The sequence below is a fragment of the Mastigoproctus giganteus genome, chromosome 13 (genome assembly GCF_048544385.1).
Source record: "Mastigoproctus giganteus isolate SK-2022 chromosome 13, ASM4854438v1, whole genome shotgun sequence".
Taxonomy (NCBI): Eukaryota; Metazoa; Arthropoda; class Arachnida; order Uropygi; family Thelyphonidae; genus Mastigoproctus; species Mastigoproctus giganteus.
This window is the reverse complement of record NC_143587.1, coordinates 26687560-26708688: the sequence shown is the minus strand read 5'-3', so window position 1 is coordinate 26708688 and position 21129 is coordinate 26687560. Positions and strand designations below refer to the sequence as shown.

At 38.5% G+C, this 21129-nt stretch overlaps 1 protein-coding gene across 4 annotated transcripts in view; it reads left to right on the top strand.

Annotated features, from left to right (window-relative positions):
* LOC150075877 (uncharacterized) overlaps nucleotides 1-21129 on the top strand; it is a 506816-nt gene that overhangs the window by 368946 nt on the left and 116741 nt on the right. For 2 of the 4 annotated variants that reach the window (XR_016547834.1, XR_016547832.1), the window contains exon 4: nucleotides 15072-15349. The exons of 1 other annotated variant lie outside the window; for it this stretch is intronic. The gene's annotated coding sequence lies outside the window, so the exon portion shown is untranslated. Of the gene's footprint in view, nucleotides 1-15071; nucleotides 15350-16174; nucleotides 16437-21129 lie in introns of those variants that run through there. One more of the 4 variants, XR_016547833.1, reaches the window with a different exon arrangement.

Genomic DNA, 21129 nt, shown 5'->3' with positions numbered 1-21129 from the left:
ATTTTATTTTACTGTATTGTTTATTATTAGTTATATTCTGTAGTTTGCAATAAAATACCTATGTAAATCTAAGCAGACGCCATTACAGAATTTTTTGTGCAAACCCCCTGGAACACTTTCGTGAACCACCGATTGGGAACCACTGATCTAGACAATACTACAGCTATAATTCAGACAGCATGGGTTTGTTAAGGGAAAGTCTTGTCTGACAAATTAAATTGGATACTATGATGTGGTTACAAAGGAACTATATGCAAAAAATAATTTTGATATCATATACTTGGATTTCGGGAAAGCTTTTGACACTTGCACATGGAAGATTACTGTGCAAATTGGAGCAGTATGGTAGTAAGTGTAAGTTGCTACAATGAATAAAATGGTTTGAGTGGTATAAGACAGAGAGAGGTAATCAATGGATGCTGCTCTTTGTGGACTAATGTTATTAGTGTAGTCCCACAGGGTTTGGTATTGGGCCCCAACGTTGTTTGGTATATTTATCAATGATATTGATGAAAGTATATCAGTCTTAGTGTCGAAGTTTGCAGTGATGCAAAAGTTTTAACGGTTGTTAATGGCAGTGTGCTGTTGCAACAGGATCTAGAAAATTTGGGCAGATGGGCTGATAAGTGGCAACTGAAGTTTAACTTTGACAAATGTAAAGTACTGCATATGGGTAAAAGTAACCCGAGAGGAATGTACCAGCTGTGTGGTACTACACTTAAGGTGGTAGAAAATGAAAAAGACCTGGGAGTAATTGTGCAATCAGATCAGATATGAAGTTTTCTGAGCAATGCAGACAAGCTGCCAGTGCAGGTCATGGGGTGTTGTCAATGATATACAGGAACTTTGCTAGCAGGGAAAAAGAGGTGATTATCCCTTTGTGTAAGGTAATGGTCAGGCCATTCCTTGAGTACTGCGTACAGGTCTACTAGTTTGCCTCATTTTAGGAAGGATGCTTGAGCATATACAGAGAAGGGCAACAAGATTGGTGAGGAAACAAAGGTTTCCTCTTACTGAGAAAGGCTTAATTTCAGCGGCTGAAGTCTAGGCACCTGCGAGGTGATCTGATTGAGTTGTATAAGGCCTTGAATGGGTTGAGCACTTTGAATTCTGATGGGATTCTTCTGCTTGCTTAGATTACAAACCTGAGGGAGCATAAATTGAAATTGAGGAAAGACAGTTGTTGAATACAAGTGCAGAAATTTGCCTTTAGCCAGCTGGTGGTTAATTGCTTGAACAAACTTCCACCTGTCATTCTGGAAGTTGATAGCCTAAATAAAATCAAGGAGGAACTGGACAAACTTTTACATGGAATGGTTATGTGAAATTGTTTTTTTTTTTTTGGATGATGATCCATAAGCTCATGCACTTGCTTTCGTGCATCACATGCCTCTGTTACTACTACTACTATTAACTCATGAACATTTCTTTTGAAAATGTACTTGAACATTTAGCATTAGCATTAGTAGAGGCATATGATGCAAGAAAGCAGGCTTATTCAGCATCAGCCAAAAAAAAAAAAAAAAAACCCACTCCCATTTCACCCCTCCGTTCGTTCGAAATACCTGTCCAGTTGAGCCTTAAATTTGTTTAGGCTATCAACTTCAACAACAAGTGATGGAAGTTGGTTCCACCAACCAACCACCCGCTGGCCAAAGGCAAATTTCCGCACATCTATCCGACATCCGTCCTTCCTCAATTTGAATTTATGCCCTCTGAGGTGATTATTCTGTGCAAGATGAAGAATCCCATTGGCATTGAGCATGCTCAAACCATTCAAAGCCTTATACACCTCTATCAGATCACCTCGTCGGTGCCTAGTCTCCAGACTCTGTAATTTGCAAAACTTAAGCCTTTCTTCGTAAGAGCAACCCTTTGTTCCATTCACTAATCTTGTTGCCCTTCTCTGTACCCGTTCCAGCAGCTCTACATCCTTCTTGAAATGAGGCCTCCAGACCTGTATACAGTACTCAAGATGTGGCCTAACCATTGCCTTATACAAGAGAATAATCACCTCCTTATCCCTGCTAGAAAAATTCCTGTATATCATTGACAAGACACCATGAACTACTTTTGCAGCTCGTCTGCACTGCTCAGAGAACTTCATATCTGCCTGCACAATTACCCCCAGGTCCTTTTCATTCTCCACCACTGTCAGTGTAGTACCGCAGAGTTGATACGTTGCTCTGGGGTTACTGTTTCCCATATGTAGTACTTTACATTTGTCAATGTTAAACTTCATTTGCCACCTCTCAGCCCATCTGTTCAACCTTTCCAGATCCTGTTGCAGCAGCATAGCGTCAGTAGTGTCCTTAACAACCCTGCCAACCTTTGTATCATCTGCAAACTTCGACATTAAACTTGATATCCCATCATCAATATCATTCATAAACACCGAAAACAACAACGGACCCAACACTGAACCCTGAGGAACTCCACTAATAACATTAGTCCACGTTGAGCAGTGTCCATTGATTACCACTCTCTGTCTTCTGCCACTCAACCATCCCCTTATCCATAGCAGCAATTTGCCTCCAATGCCACACTGCTCCAATTTGTGCAGCAGTCTTCCATGTGCAACAGTATCAAAAGCCTTTCTAAGATCCAAATATATAATATCAAAGTTATTCCCTGCATCCAGTTCTTTTGTGACTACATCATAGTATCCAATCAAATTGGTCAGGCAAGACCTGCCCTTAACAAAACCATGCTGCGTCTGAGCTATAACTGAATTCTTGTCTAGATGATCCTGCAGTGCTTCTTTAACCAGTGCCTCCATTAACTTACCTGGAACAGAAGTTAAACTAGCAGGTCTATAATTACTTGTGTCAGCCTTTGATCCTCCTTTGTGAATTGGGGTTACATTTGCACATCTCCAGTCTATGGGTACCTCCCCTGAGTCCAAAGAAGCTCTCATAATTATGGCTAGGGGTTTGCTTACTTCCTTTGCTGCCTCCTTTAATATAACTGGATAGATCCCATCCACCCCAGGTGCCTTTTTTATGTTTATCCTCAACAATCTCTCCTCCACTTTCCTCTCAGTTATTACAAAATCATCCAGCTCACTGCCAATGTTTACTTTACCTACATCATTCTCCTTCCTGAATCGTGAATGTACCTCATGCGTGAATGTAGATGCAAAATACTCGTTTAGATTGTTAGCCACCTGAGCAGGATCCTCAACTGTTGAACCATCAATATCCAGTGGACCAATCTGATTCATCCCTTTCCTTCTTGAGTTTAAATATGTAAAGAACCCTTTTCTGTTTTTCTTTGCATCCTTTGCCAAGGATTTTTCGTAGTCTGCCTTTGCCTGCCTAATCTCCTTTGTGACTTGGTTACAGACCAACTTATATCTATCATAGGCTTCCATGTCACCCATTAATTTGTATGTATCCCATGCATTTTTCTTCTCTGCCACATGCCTCATTAGTTCATCTGACAACCATTTAGGCCTAAACCTTGAACAATATTTCTTAGTTGGTATGTAAAGCCTGGTAGCCTCCAAGATTAGTTCCTTGAATGCTTCCCATTTTGAGTTCGCTGTTGGTAACATCATCAGTTGGTCCCACTGTATAGAATTTAAATACTGTCTCAGACCATCATAGTCGCCTTTACGAAAACAAAAACCCTTCCCTTTACCTCTGATGGTAGTTACCTCCTTGAGTAAATCCCACTTCAATACACTGTGATCACTGCCACCTAGTGGTTCATTTATCTGCAGATTCTTAATGCATGAAGAATCACTACTGATAATCAGATCAAGAGTATTGCTCCCTCTTGTTGCCTCACGAACATGCTGATGTAGAAAACAATCATCCAATAAATCCACAAAAGCCTTGCTAGTGTGCGAGTGACCAACCCACAAATTCCAGTCAATATCTGGGAAATTAAAATTCCCCATTATAAGACTCTCTGATTTACTGGCCCACTCTATTACCCTGTACAATATCTTATTATACTCATCAGAGTCATTAGGCCTATAGCACACTCCTACTCTCAATTTTGATTTCCCAATGCTTATGTCACACCAAACTGACTCGACACTGCCCTGTCCATTGATGTCGACTGGCTTCACTTCCTTGGACCTTATGTGTTTCTTAATTAATAGCATAACCCCTCCTCCCCTCCTGTCCTGTCTGTCCTTTCTATACACACGATAGCATAAGCTTAGTGTAGTATACTGCATAATATAATATTGTCAATTAATCAGTAAATCTATTAATCTTGATAAACTTGATTGTCAAATTGTATTTTTAACTCTATAAATATATATAACGACTTAATCGTAACAAATAATTAATACATAACTATAGTGGTACACGTGATACGGAAGTTGTATAAAGGGAACACTAGATACCGAAAAAAAAAAAAAAAAAAAAAATATATATATATATAACATAACTGTTTTGGGATATAACTTAAGGATTTAATTTTTGTTTTAAATTTAATTGAATTAAATTGGAATCATGACTCTGACCAGAGCAGCAAAGCAAAAGGCTGAAGCTAATGGGAGTGCTGTGGTTCAGGGGAGAACTGAGGGGGGCAGTTGCCCTCTGAATCACAGTCTATTAAAATGCACTGTTTGCTTGATGTTTGCGGAGCAGTCGGGTACGGGACATGATACTGCCAAGGGGGATGTCTTTGTATGTGCACGATGTAAGGAGTGCAAGGAAATCAGGCGACAACTCAGCGTTGTTATGGGCCTTTATGAGACCTTGAAGGACAGGGTGGATGCCCTCGAAGGAAATAAATTGAGGGGCCCATCAAGCTCTCAGCTGCCCACATCAACGCCAGAGCTTGCACTTGGTCATCAGGGAACACAGGGGCAGCCCCCTAGGCAGAATGCGCTGGTCCCACAGGAACTAGTAGTTGTTGGTGACTCTATTGTCAGGGAAACGGGGAACATGCTTTGTAAAAAGGATAGGTGGAATAGGACCAGGGTATGTCTGCCAGGGGCAAAGGTTGATGACGTTGTAGAGCGGATATCATCTTTTAAGGGCACAAAAGGTGATATAGTTGTACACGTTGGCACTAATGATATTAAGAGTAGGAGACCGGCGGAATTACTTAGCAAGTACAGGTCACTGTTGAAAAAAAGCCGTGAATTAGGGTTGAACTTGAAAGTGTCTGCAATTCTGCCCAGACACGATAGGAAGGAGTATATGATGAGAGCCTTGTCGATCAATTCGGCCCTGGAGGGATTGTGCAAGGCTCAAGGGGTAGAATTTTTTCAGCCTGGACTGTACTTGTTAACAGGAGAGATTGCTTCTACAGGGATGGGATACACTTAAATAGAAAGGGTGCAAGAATTTTTGCTGATGCTATCGAGGCAGTGTTAGGTGGGTCGGAAAACTGCTAGTTGGGGGGGGATACAAGGACTAATAGATTAACAGTAGCCACTGGCAGAGGTGGAAGTGATTCTTGCACTGCTTCTATTCAAATGAGCAGAAGTCTGAAAAACAAGATGCAGGATATTTCAGAGACTGCTGGTAGTCATTGCGTTACAAGTAAACACATGGGTTGTGTTAGGGTAGCTAAGAATAGAAACAGGTGCATGTATACCTGCGTGTACGCCAATGCTAGGAGTTTGGTAAATAAATTTGATGAATTTGAGGTATTGCTCAAAACATCAAAGGCAGATATTGTTGGGATATCAGAGACGTGGTGTCACACAGATATAAGTAATGCGGAACTGGAATTTGGGGAATACAATGTATATAGAAAGGATAGACAGGACAGGAGGGGAGGAGGGGTTATGCTATTAATTAAGAAACACATAAAGTCAAAGAAAGTGAAGCCAGTTGACATCGATGGACAGGGCAGTGTCGAGTCAGTTTGGTGTGACATAAGCATAGGGAAATCAAAATTGAGAGTAGGAGTGTGCTATAGCCCTAATGACTCTGATGAGTATAATAATATATTGTACAGGGAAATAGAGTGGGCCAGTAAATCAGAGAGTCTTATAATGGGGAATTTTAATTTCCCAGATATTGACTGGAATTTGTGGGTTGGTCACTCGCACACTAGCAAGGCTTTTGTGGATTTATTGGATGATTGTTTTCTACATCAGCATGTTCGTGAGGCAACAAGAGGGAGCAATACTCTTGATCTGATTATCAGTAGTGATTCTTCATGCATTAAGAACCTGCAGATAAATGAACCACTAGGTGGCAGTGATCACAGTGTGTTGAAGTGGGATTTACTCAAGGAGGTAACTACCATCAGAGGTAAAGGGAAGGGTTTTTGTTTTCGTAAAGGTGACTATGATGGTCTGAGACAGTATTTAAATTCTATACAGTGGGACCAACTGATGATGTCACCAACAGCAAACTCAAAATGGGAAGCATCAAGGAACTAATCTTGGTGGCTACCAGGCTTTACATACCAACTAAGAAATATTGTTCAAGGTTTAGGCCTAAATGGTTGTCAGATGGACTAATGAGACATGTGGCAGAGAAGAAAAATGCATGGGATACATACAAATTAATGGGTGACATGGAAGCCTATGATAGATATAAGTTGGTCTGTAACCAAGTCACAAAGGAGATTAGGCAGGCAAAGGCAGACTACGAAAAATCCTTGGCAAAGGATGCAAAGAAAAACAGAAAGGAGTTCTTTACATACTTGAACTCGAGAAGGAAAGGGATGAATCAGATTGGTCCACTGGATATTGATGGTTCGACAGTTGAGGATCCTGCTCAGGTGGCTAACAATCTAAACGAGTATTTTGCATCTACATTCACGCATGAGGAGTTATTCAGGAAGGAGAATGATGTAGGTAAAGTAAACATTGGCAGTGAGCTGGATGATTTTGTAATAACTGAGAGTAAAGTGGAGGAGAGATTGTTGAGGATAAACATAAAAAAGGCACCTGGGGTGGATGGGATCTGTCCAGTTATATTAAAGGAGGCAGCAAAGGAAGTATGCAAACCCCTAGCCATAATTATGAGAGCTTCTTTGGACTCAGGGGAGGTACCCATAGACTGGAGATGTGCAAATGTAACCCCAATTCACAAAGGAGGATCAAAGGCTGACACAAGTAATTATAGACCTGTTAGTTTAACTTCTGTTCCAGGTAAATTAATGGAGGCACTGGTTAAAGAAGCACTGCAGGATCATCTAGACAAGAATTCAGTTATAGCTCAGACGCAGCATGGTTTTGTTAAAGGCAGGTCTTGCCTGACCAATTTGATTGGATACTATGATGTAGTCACAAAAGAACTGGATGCAGGGAATAACTTTGATATTATATATTTGGATCTTAGAAAGGCTTTTGATACTGTTGCACATGGAAGACTGCTGCACAAATTGGAGCAGTGTGGCATTGGAGGCAAATTGCTGCTATGGATAAGGGGATGGTTGAGTGGCAGAAGACAGAGAGTGGTAATCAATGGACACTGCTCAACGTGGACTAATGTTATTAGTGGAGTTCCTCAAGGTTCAGTGTTGGGTCCATTGTTGTTTTCGGTGTTTATGAATGATATTGATGATGGGATATCAAGTTTAATGTCTAAGTTTACAGATGATACAAAGGTTGGCAGGGTCGTTAAGGACACTACTGACGCTATGCTGCTGCAACAGGATCTGGAAAGGTTGAACAGATGGGCTGAGAGGTGGCAAATGAAGTTTAACATTGACAAATGTAAAGTACTACGTATGGGTAACAGTAACCCCAGAGCAATGTATCAACTCTGCGGTACTACACTGACAGTGGTGGAGAATGAAAAGGACCTGGGGGTAATTGTGCAGGCAGATATGAAGTTCTCTGAGCAGTGCAGACGAGCTGCAAGAGTAGCTCATGGTGTCTTGTCAATGATATACAGGAATTTTTCTAGCAGGGATAAGGAGGTGATTATTCCCTTGTATAAGGCAATGGTTAGGCCACATCTTGAGTACTGTATACAGGCCTGGAGGCCTCATTTCAAGAAGGATGTAGAGCTGCTGGAACGGGTACAGAGAAGGGCAACAAGATTAGTAAATGGAACAAAGGGTTGCTCTTACGAAGAAAGGCTTAAGTTTTGCAAATTACAGAGTCTGGAGACTAGGCACCGGCGAGGTGATCTGATAGAGGTGTATAAGGCTTTGAATGGTTTGAGCATGCTCAATGCCAATGGGATTCTTCATCTTGCACAGAATAATCACCTCAGAGGGCATAAATTCAAATTTAGGAAGGACGGATGTCGGATAGATGTGCGGAAATTTGCCTTTGGCCAGCGGGTGGTTGGTTGGTGGAACCGACTTCCATCACTTGTTGTTGAAGTTGATAGCCTAAACAAATTTAAAGCTCAACTGGACAGGTATTTCGAACGAACGGAGGGGTGAAATGGGAGAGGGTTTTTTTTTTTTTTTTTTTTTCTGGCTGATGCTGAATAAGCTTGCTTTCTTGCATCATATGCCTCTACTAATGCTAATGCTAATTGTATTCCCCAAATTCCAGTTCCGCATTACTTATATCTGTGTGACACCATGTCTCTGATATCCCAACAATATCTGCCTTTGATGTTTTGAGCAATACCTCAAATTCATCAAATTTATTTACCAAACTCCTAGGATTGGTGTACACGCAGGTATACATGCACCTCTTTCTATTCTTAGCTACCCTAACACAACCCATGTGTTTACTTGTACCGCAATGACTCCCAGCAGTCTCTGAAATATCCTGCATCTTGTTTTTCAGACTTCTGCTCATTTGAATAGAAGCAGTGCAAGAATCACTTCCACCTCTGCCAGTGGCTACTGTTAATCTATTAGTCCTTGTATCCCCCCCAACTAGCAGTTTTCCGACCCACCTAACACTGCCTCGACAGCATCAGCAAAAATTCTTGCACCCTTTCTATTTAAGTGTATCCCATCCCTGTAGAAGCAATCTCTCCTGTTAACAAGTACAGTCCAGGCTGAAAAAAATTCTACCCCTTGAGGCCTTGCACAATCCCTCCAGGGCCGAATTGATTTATTTTGTGTATGCTGGTAATTTAAGTTGCACATGTGATCACAGTGTATTTGTAATTACCCCTTATTGGTTAATGATCATATGATTAATTTTACTACAATGGTATTAGAGATTGCTTGTAAATACATGCATTCTCTCTCTAAAAAAGAGGAAATATCTTATTGCAGATTTTTAGGATATTGCCAGGCGTTCCGACCTCCATAACAATAACAACATTTGGTTGTAATTAGGTTCTTTGTGTATCTATATTCTACAGAGGATGGTTAGGAGAACTATAGATACACAAAGAACCTAATTACAACCAAATGTCGGGAAGCAAAACAAGACTGGATGAATAAAATGGCAGAAGACATTGACGAGGACTTGACAAAGGGAAGAACAGACAAAGCATATAGGAAGATTAAGTCATTACAATACAATCCCAAAATGAGGAGCACAGTGATTAAAGACAAAGAAGGGAACCTACTGATGGACCCAGAGGAAATTTGTGAGCATTGGAAGGAATATCTAGAAGAACTGTACTGTGGAGAAGAAACAATTGATGAGTGACTATATTGAAACAGAAGACAAGGTGGAAGAGGACGCTAAAAAGGCACAACAATTACAAGGAGTGAATTTGAGTTAGCATTAAGTCAATTAAGAAACAAGAAAGCAGTAGGACCAGACAATGTCGAGGTGGAGCAACTCAAGAATATGGGCGGAGACATAAAAGATAGGCTTTATCAAGTGATACAAAAAAATCTGTGAAAGTGGCGAAATCCCAGATGACTTTAATAAAAGCAGATAAAATCACTTTTCCAAGGAAAGGAAATGCTAATGACTGTGCCAATTACAGGACTATAACTCTTCTGTCCCATTCATCCAAAATCATCTTGAATGTAATAAAGTACAGGATCAAGAAAAGGATTGAAAAGGTCATCGATCGAGATCAGTTTGGCTTCAGAACTGGATGTGGGACAAGGGAAGCGCTTCTAGCAATGAGAACAGCCCTTGAAAGAAGAATGGAAATGAATAGGAGAACATACATTGCTTTTGTTGATATTCAAAAAGGCTTCGATTCCATAAATTGGAAGAAGTTGTTCAGAGTCATGAAAAACTTTGGCCTGGACTGGAGAGACAGAAGGCTTTTCCTGCATCTGTACAAGACAAGGTACTGAAATAGATATTAATGGTACCATGAAGGAAACAAGGATCTGGAGAGGTGTGAGGCAGGGTTGCTGTTTATCCCCGTACCTTTTCAACATGTTAATTGAGGAATCCATAACAAAAATGAAGCAGGAAGCAAAGGGTATCAAGATTAATGGACAACAGATTCACTGTATCAGATTCGTGGACGACATGGCATTATTAGCTGACTCAGAGCAGGAACTGTGTAAGATGTTGGAAAGGTTATCAATTAAGGCTACAAGATTCACATCTAAAGATAAATGCACAAAAGACTAAAATACTTGTCATCACCAAGAATGATGAACAACCTCAAACAAACATCAAAATGGGGAACAAAGTGGAACAAGTAAAACAGTTTTGTTATTTGGGGAATTTCCCAGGACAACCGGTGCACTACAGAGATCAGAAGAAGAATCACCCTTGCCAAGCAAGCTTTTAGTAAGAAGAAAAATATTCTAACCAGCAGTCACATTGACAGGGAGACCAGGTAAAAGTTGGCTAAGTCATTCGTTTGGAGTGTGCTGCTGTATGGAAGTGAAAACTGGACATTAGGCAAGCAAGATATCAAGCGACTGGAGGCTTTGGAGATGTGGGTCTGAAGGAGGGTTTTAAGGATTAGCTGGACCGAGCGATGATCCAACAAATCTGTCTTGAACGGAATGCAAGAAAAATGGCAGCTACTCACGATTGTTGCAAAAAGACAATCTAAATTTTTAGGTCACACCCTAAGACAAAAAATTTTTAGTGAATATCTCAGAAGGAAAAATATTGGGAAAGAAAGGAAGGGAACGACTAAGGAAGAAAATTCGGGAAAACCTGATGAGGAAAATGAACTTTAGGGGATATGAGGAAATGAAATGTTCATCAGAAGACAGAGATGTATGGTTGCAGCAATAAGGCTAAGCCTTTAGAGTTTGATGATGAACAATAACAAAAACAGAAACCTTCTGTTCATTCTGTTCACCGTCCGGACTTCGCTGAAATTGGGTCCACTTGACTTGATTGTCACCCGAATACCAGTTCCACAAGTACAGCTTGTGTGGCCTATCTGAGAGAATGTCTGTGACAACCCCAAGGACCTTAAGGAATTGTTTTCATTCTATGTTACCACTGTTACACAACACTGCTGAAGAAAAAAGAAAAAAAAAAAAAAATTTAATTTGTATATATATATAGTTTATTTATTTAGTCATTAATTAATTAATAATTTTATTTAATCCTGTTGTTGTGGGATCCCTAGTGGTTACAGACTTGGTGGTACTACACCCGACAGTTGTAAAGTTTCTTTTTAATTTATGGGTTTTTTTGAATTCTGCTTGGATTATGTTAATATTTCATTCTTTTATAATGGATTACAATACTTCTTGCATGCATTTTTTTAGGGTTTAATAAAAAAAGTTAAATGTTTAAAAAGATTTTTTTTGTTATTATACCTTTTATTTAAAAAAAATAATAATAATAACCATTACAGACAAAATATAAAGTTAAAAAAACGGTTAAATGGACAAAAATTTAATGCGTGCCTATATATCTGCCTGCTATTTATTATATGTGTAAGTAGTTTTAACAAAATGTTTAAATTTTTTAAATTCTTAATGCATGATGAATCACTGCTGATATCAGATTAAAAGCATTGCTCTCTCTCTCTCTCTCTCTCTCTCTAACATGCTACCGCTGTAGAAAATAGTCATCCAGTAAATTCTCAAAAGCCCTGCTAATGTGAGTGACTAACCCACAAATTCCATTCACCATCTGGAAAATATGTTAATAAAACAGTTAGTTAAAATCTTAAAAAAAATCAATTTTTCACAAACAAAAACACTGTTAAAACTATTACCAGGAAATTGCACTTGTTATACAGGTAGTAGATTGATTTTTTTCACCGAGTTGTTATCTTTTCTGATATCTGCTCACTGGGCACATTGACATGACGTGCTTGTCAAGTAATCTTTTTGTTACATACTTTCATTCATTTACACACTGGCAAAAATATGAATCCTTCTTCAGTATCGAATCAGAGCACCTTTGTTTTTAATAACAGTAAGTGTGCGATGTGGTATGGATTCTCTAAGGAGTTTTAGTGCATTTTGATCTAGTTGTAACCATTCTTTCAGCAAAATATCCTGTAGCTGCAACAAAGTTGAAGGAAGGGAACTTCATTGCCAAAATGATCTCTTTAGCTTATCCCACACACACTCTCAATAGAATTCAGATCAGGTGAATGTGGGTGCCATGGAAGATGGTGCAAATCTATGTCATGTTCTCCAAACCATTCTTTTAGTTTTTGCACAGTGCACTGTAGTTTGCATTGTCATCCATAAAGTGGTCATCACTTTCAGGATAAATATGTAAATTGCAGTGTGCAGTAGGTCAGATACAGAATTCAGGTATTCACTGGATGATATTCAACTTGTCACCAGCATCAACAGGCCAAGTCCATGCCAAAAAAAAAAAAAAAAAAAAAAAAAAGCATTCCCCCATACCATGATACCACCTCCAGATGCTTGGATTGTCTTAACAAGGCAAGCAGGGTCATTCACTCCACACTCATTGCAAAACAGTGTATCATGATTTGTCTGGTCACATGGCTTTCTTCCATTGTTCTACTATCCAATCACAATATTCTTGGCACCACTGCAGGCAAAAAAAGTGGCTTCAGAATAGGCAAGTGATTGTCAATAACTCATACCTTCAATTCCCTGCACGTGGTATGGGTTGAAATAGGTCAATTGTGGGCTTGGTTGAATTCAGGTGTTATTGCTGCACACTGGATGTCTTATTTTTCCTAAGTCCTCCTTAGAGTATGACAGCTTCCTCTTGAAGTATTGTTTTTCTGCCACATTTATGCCTTTGAAATGTGGACTAATGTTGTTAGTGGAATTTGCAGGGTTCAGTGCTGGGCCCAGTGTTATATTGTATACAGTCTGTCCTCATATAGCACGATAGTTGTGTTCCTAGAAACCCTAGTGCACTGCAAAATCATGCAATATAAACAACAGGCCCTATGGGAAAAATAGGGTTAGATGAACCCTATTTTTCCACCCAAGATTGAACACACATTTGTAACCAAAACATTACCAAACATGATATATAATCATAATAAAATACGTAAGTATTTTATTACAACTATTATGTAATAAAATATTGCTAATGCTTTTGCTTCTATCGTAAGCAAACTTGTTCTTTGTTTGATTTTCTATCCAAACAGATGACAGAGGTTCCATCTCTTCCAATTCTTTGTGTCTTGATCTAATGGATTTTAATTACACTTTGAGTTGTTCCTGCTATGAAAGTTGTTTTTATTTTCTCTGCATTCTTTCCAGTTCTCAGCATTGCCTCATTTAGACCTGTAACACGTGCAATAACACATGGTCTTTCATTTCGCTCAAAGCGTTTCACAATTTCATATTTTTTCACTCTATCGACAGAGGTGGACTGACCATAAGCCTTACCAGAGAAACCTCGGTGGGCCAGAGGCTAGTGTGATTTTTGGTCATAAACGCTAGTATGAGGCCACTACAAATTTTCCCAGGTAAGAATTTTTGACCCAGCCTGCCTCTGTTTATCGATATTGCTTTTCTCTTTCTCTCTGAATCTGTAGTGTCTTCAGGATGCTTCCTTTTCACACCTTTTAAGTATTTTACTCATTTTTAGGGAATAAAGCACAATTACAAAATGAGGAGGCACGCTTGATACACATAAACAAAGCTGCGCATATGTAGCGACTGAATAAACAACACTATAAAGGCAGAGACACACTATTAACACCTCACTAGCTCACATTTTACTAAAGCACATTTCTGGGGGTTACTGCTATAAAACAATAAAAACAATTTCCAGTTGTGTTTCTGCTAATGGAATCTGTTAGGATTCCATTAGCAGAAATGGAATATTAATTATAATTAATTATAAAATTAATATAGGAGGACTTCCTTTGTCCTCCCCCCTCTCTCTCTCCTGGTTTTTTTTTGTGATTGACACGATTTAAACTGTGTGTAGTAAATTGTATAGTCTGTAACACTCACAGTAGAATAAACTTCATGTAACCATGTTCAACAACAACATGCACCAAATACAGAGGATGCAGAAAGGTAAGAGAATGACCGCCGCATATACCCGGAGCAATATGGCCTTAGTTGCTAATGCTCCTAAAAACCAAATAACAACAACTTACAAACTATGTTCAACAAATAGTATCACTAAAAGGTTAGCCCATACATTTTAATCAATAGCATTTGCTTAATAAATTTTGAACAAATTCCATTTATTGTTTTAAACATGAGGTGCAGTCTCTTTTGAGCATTAAAGACCAGAATTTATTAGACATTTTAAATCTACCATGAAAACAGAAGTTAAGATCCGTCAATAGTATGCTTTTTTTTTAATGGTTTCAGCATAGGAGAATACAAGCTTTGTTCACCTTTCTCAAGTAAAATTGAACACATTACCGCCTAGTTTTGAGGATCTTCTTCACACCATAAGGAATGTGAGGTTGATTGTTGAATATGCAGTTCAGCTCCTTGAATATGCAGTTCAGCTCACAAAAAACTCATATAAAAATTCCCATTCCCTCATATTGAAAAACTATTTGATATAAAGTTAACTGTGGGTAACTACTTTACCTAGCATAAACTAAGCTCATATAAAAATTCCCATTCCCTCATATTGAAAAACTATTTGATATAAAGTTAACTGTGGGTAACTACTTTACCTAGCATAAACTAAGCATTCATTTTAAGATATCAATATTATTTGCTGTTATAGTTGTATGGTGGTTGTGGGGGAGAGGTCCATTAAACAGTATTTAATACTTATCAGATATTTTTTTCAGATTGGGAATAAGTAAAAAATACTTTGAATATATACTTTATATTTGTTTATTTTATAATATGTATTAAATCATTTTTAACTACTGAATGTTTTCTTATGTTTTTTTTTTTTTTTTTTCTAGATTTTGCTAAAGGACAATTTCCTTATATTTGTGCCACATGCTTCAAACATTTTGAGAAATACTGTTTCTTAAAAAGGCATATGGCTACTCATTCTAATCCGTCCTATCCATGTACTGTCTGCAGAAAAGCTTTCAAGACAAAATGCAATTTGAATCAACATTTAAAGACTCATAAACCTAAGATGTTTATGTGTACACTCTGTGGAGGCAGATATCGTTGGAAATGCTCACTTCAATTGCACATGAAGCAGTACCACAGTTGTTCAGAGTAAAATAAAGTATGCAAAAAGAGTCTAAAATTCTTATAAAATTTTTAATGAACAGTCCAGTTATTCTTTATAAAATTGCCATATATACAGTTGTGGTAATGAAGTAAATGAAATTACTTTGTTATATAGCAAAAGTTTATTTTTGAACCATTTACTTTTATAATATATGTTTATTTACTAATTTATCAATTGATTAACTTTTGAGATAAATGAATCGCTGATGGGAAGGCATGACTATTCGTGTTCAAATCGATATTTTTTTGTTTAATTAAATGCGATATTCAAAGCAGCCTAAAATGATTGCCTTTCAGCAGTCAAATGGATGTGTGGATTTGGAGGGTGGGGAGGGGGTATTTTACAATGTTTTAATCAAGTAAAAAAAAAAAAAAAAAAAAAAGTAACTTATGTAGCATCATTGTCTTAAAACATTGTTAGCATCATAGAGGCCCCTGCTTTTTTTTTTTTTTTTTTTTTTTTTATATAAGTTATTGAATAAATATATAAAACAACCAGTACTGGAAACTGTAGCCATGCAGAATTGAAGATGAACATTTTGACATCAGTACCTGACATTGTATAATTACCCTTTTTTTTTTTTTTTTTTTTTTTGTTCCATCCTCTTTCTGTGTCCATCTTCTGTCATCATCATCAAGAAATTTTCCGATATAAAAAAAAAAAAAAAGGTTAGGCTTATATCATAATTCTGTAAACTATAATTTAATTTGTTTTATTTTTAGTTAATATGCAAGCTTAAATTTGAATTACTGTTGTGTTTTTAAATAAGCACATGTAGTTCAGAAACAAAACTTAAGTCAATATTTTATCTCTTTATAGATGCAGAAAGAGCTCATTATCGTTACATATGTAGTGTGTGCTTTAAGCGTTTTAAAAAACGGTACTACTTAAAGGAGCATATGGCCACTCATTCCAATCCAAGGTATCCATGTCCAATTTGTAAGAAAGCTTTCAAGACAAAAAGCAACTTAAATCAACATTTCAAAACACACACATCTGAAGTGTATACTTGTAATCAGTGTGGAGAGACATATCGCTGGAAGTGTACTCTTCGACTTCATGTGCAGAAATATCATCGACATTTATGAAAAAAGTAGCAAAAGTATGCAACAGCTTAATGTATTGTTTTCTATTTTCACTGAGGCTTCATCTTAATAAAATGTTAATCAAACATGCTATAATTTTATTATCAGGCTCTGAATAACCAGTTTTTTTTTTTTTTTTTTAATTCAGTAAAAAGTTAAATGCATTCGTTACATACAAGTATTTCCATTTCTGAGGCTGGAAATCTATGTGGTAATTACATGTTCATGTGGTGAGACCTGTGGAATAAGGCACTTAATACTTTTTTTTAAAAAAAGTAGTGTTTTGATAGATCTTCATATCATACACGAGGATAAAATTGGCAATATATATTGTATATATAAATATCTACAGAAAAAAAAAAACGGCAAGGAGAGAAGAATTGTTAAATAAAGTAGATTTTATTTGTCAGGCATATAGTTAAAGGTCATTTTGCATTATAAAGACAAAATGAGGCATTTAATATAATATTCATAAAGTTCAGTGCTCTCATCAAATAAATAATATACTATATATCATATATACTATACATATGACATATCAGGTGTAGTATGCAATATATCTGACCTAGAACAGACTTATAGCACATATTTCTTAATATACTCCACTTAAAAGTAGTTGAAGACAAAGAACTATCGAATGTGCTGTATGCAACAGAAAATACATAAATAAATTAAAGGAATTTATTTATATTGATGAAGTTACATGAAGGGTATTCATATAATATTCAAAGCTTCTTGGTATATCCAAGTACTTGAAATGAAAGCACTTCTCCTGCATAAATTTGTTTGTAATTAAGATACTCATCATCAAAAAAGAATGCCTATCATGGATGTTTCCTTCACTTTTTTTTGTGCTGCTGTTACACTGCCACAAAAGATCAAACTGGCCAAATCAGAAGTATTAATTGTTCTTTGGTCCTAACGAATTTTGTAGTAACCTTTCATACCTATTTAACTCTCAGATAGTGCTTCTTCCATACCCAAGACTTGATGTAATGTCTGAAAAGCATGTTGTGCATGTTATCTTTATCTAAATATTTGAAATGAAAGCACTTTGTCTATGTAAAGTTCAGAATCTATTTATCATTAATAGCATCTAGTAATAGCAGGTTGCAATTGCTGTGGAAGTGGAGGAGAAACTATGATTTTTATACTCTATTAATAATAAATAGATTTTAATCTTTAAACAGGTGAGGAACTTTCATTTGAAGTATTTAGATAAATAACCCATCCATTATGTTATTTAAACATTATACCCCATCTTATTACTTTTCTTGGTGCATATTACAATCAAAGAAAATACATAGACAAACTGTCTGCCTGTGTAAATAGATTGAGGAGGGTAACAGATAATACAAGATATTGACATACGTTTATTTGCTCTGAAAAAAATGGTTGACATACATTTGTCTCTTTTAAAAATAAATGGTTGACATACATTTGTCTCTTTTAAAAATAAATGGTTTTTACATGTATAAGTTAGATCACAAAGTTGTTTCTTCATAATTTCTACTGTATCTGCCAACATTTATATACCCCTCCCCCAGTCTTGACCTTTTGTGCATAACACAGGTGTTTTTAAAATTATTAAACCCATAACTTTGCATATATCTCTGGTTATACTTGCAGGAACAATTTGATTGACATCTAGACCAAAATACATTATTTGATTGACATCTAGACCACAGTATAAGATCACAATACATTATAAGAGTTCTGTAAGAAGTGGTCGCTATTTTGTTCTAAATATGCTTGAACATGAGGCTCGTATTTTTGGCATCACATTCCTCATACTGACCCCTCGACGTGGGCACCTGTACGTGGTGAGGGGACCTCCCAGTGATGCTGCTGGTTTTCCAGATTAGCATCACTGGGATCTAACGCCCATACCTTGGTTCCAGGGTTACATCTGTAGAATCCGGTGTGTGTGCAGCCATGCGCCGCGACCCGTGGATTTCGGAAAGGGGGATCCTGGTGGTTGAGGGGCCCCTGCCTTAATACACCACTTTGGCCACTGCTTCGACAAGACGGGAGGTCCCAGACCGGCCCGTCCGGGACCTCCCGTCTTGTCGGGTTTTTTACTGCTAGGGTCAACTGCATTCCAATAAGTCTCCCTCCCTTTGGTCCTGGGACGGGATAAAGACTTATTGGTAACGTGGGTATGGTGCTCCTAAGCGAACTCGGCATCCCATTTGTGTACGCAGTACCTGCTAGTTCACGAGTGGGTGTCCCCTCGTAGGGCTCCGTGGTGGGTGAGGTACTTAGGCAACAGACACTTTCTCTTTACTCTTATGAGTAATTTAAATCCAATTTCTTCTGGAGCACCAACAAGGCCCCTACCTAATGGATCAGATGAGAGTGAGAGCAATTCTGCAAAAAGAGCCAGAACTGAGGATAAAACACCATCTATATACCGCTTTTCCTCATTTTCCATTCTGCCGGAGAGCAGTCAATTGGGAAGATGTCACCCTTCTTTATCCAGAAAGGAATAGAAGGGTTGGCAGGATCACCAAAATCTGTAAAACGGCTGCGTTCTGGCGATCTTTTAATCGAAGCTTCAAGTACAAAGCAAGCAGAAAGAATCCTGAATGCGACATCCATAGGGGGAATACCGATCAGTGTAACACCCCACAAAACTTTGAACTCTTCACGAGGTGTCATTTCACAGTGGGATCTTCTTCATGTCTCTGAAGAAGAGATCTGCTCTGAACTAAAAGACCAAGGAGTGACGGCTGTCAAGAGAATATCAATGCAGAAGGATGGGAATCTTGTCCCTACCCGAGTTCTCATCATAACATTTAACACCCCACGGCCTCCAAGTTCAATCAAGGCAGGCTACTTAAACTGCCCAGTGAGGCTTTACATCCCAAACCCACTGAGGTGTTTTAAATGCCAAAAATACGGCCACTCACAAACGGCTTGTCGTGGTAACCCCGCCCGTGCTTGATGTGGTTCGAAAGATCACGAGAGCAAGGAATGTTCAGCTTCCAAACTGATCTGTATAAATTGCCAAGGAGAGCATCCTACCTACTCCAGAGCACGCCAGCGGTGGAAGGATGAAAAAGAGATCCAAAAACTAAAAACAGAGCTGAATATCTCCTACCCAGAGGCTAGAAAACACATGCAACCAATAAAAAGCTGGAAGCCTTCGTATGCCCAGAAGGTTTCTGCGAAGTGCACTATCGGTACGCAAACTGAGATGACTGTACCACCAAGAGAGTCATTCACTCCGATTGCACGCTATTTATTAAGTTCACAAAAGCGCACCAAAAAAACGCAGTCAGCTGCCACACCTATATCCGTACCTCCTAGTGCTCCACCACTACCAAAACCAAGTGGTAAAGAGCCAACAGTAATAACAGAAACAATGGATGTCGAGCACAAGGAGGTACCAGATGAATCAGTCTTGGAACTCTTTGCGGAGGAAGAAATGGACACGGGACAGCGTCCATTCTTCCCAAAAAAAGATAAATCCAAGACTGACAAAAGTAAGCCCTCAGCACCTCGGAAGCCACCTGATGGACCCACCAAGCCAAAATAATAGCTAAATTCCTACAGTGGAATTGTTGTGGATTCCGGCGAAATACTGATGACATTGCCTGCAAAAGCACGAGCTAGTTTGCTTTTTCTTGCAGGAGACTTATCTAAAGGCAAAAGATGATCCCACCATGCATAACATCACAATTTTTCGTAAGGATAGAATTGCGGATGGTCCTGCTCATGGAGGAGTGACTATCCTTGTGAACAGCCAGACCCCAGTTCAGCTCTTGCTAATTACAACTAGCATATAGGCTGTTGCAATTCGCCTTACAGTGGAATTTTTATTAACTGTCTGTTCTATTTATTTGCCACCTGGGACTGACATCTCCCAGGAAGACCGTGATGATCTTGTAACGCAGTTGCCTCCCCCTTTCTTACTTCTCGGGGATTTTAATGGACATAACACCCTGTGGGGTAGTGCTAATATCAGTGGAAGGGGACGAGTCATAGAGCGTATGCTAAATGACAATGACCTTTCCCTTCTAAATACTGGAACAAACACCTTCTTCCACATGCCTACCCGTACTTTTTCTGCCATTGATCTCTCTATCTGCTCCCCTTCTCTACTCCCTTCTTTCACTTGGGAGGTGGATGAGAACCCATACGGAAGTGATCACTTCCCTGTGATAACCTTGTTACACCGTGGGAGACCATGTCTTCCTTTCAGGTTACCATGGTGAAAGATTGATTAGGCTGACTGGTCTGCCTTCGAACATCAGGCAAATTTTGACCTATGTACAGTCAGTCAGGAGCCTATCAATGATGCAGTAACGTACATCACAGAAATTATTGTCCAAGCAGCTGCGAATGCTGTTCCAAAAACATCTGTCCGGTTTCCACCATTTCCCAAACCTTGGTGGAATTCCCAATGCACAGCAGCAAAAAAGGCTCAAAACAAAGCGTGGGGGATATTCTGCAGATATCCTACCACGACCAATCTTATAGCCTTTAAACGCGCACGAGCCAAAGCACGCTACATCCGTCGTCAGAGTCAAAAGGAATCGTGGATCAATTTTACTTCATCAATTACTCAGTCCACTAGTACTAAGTTGGTCTGGGATAAAATCCGGAAAATGAAGGGAAAATATACAGCCCACCCTTCTTCAATCCTAGATTATAATGGATGCACTATTGCAGATCCAACTGCAA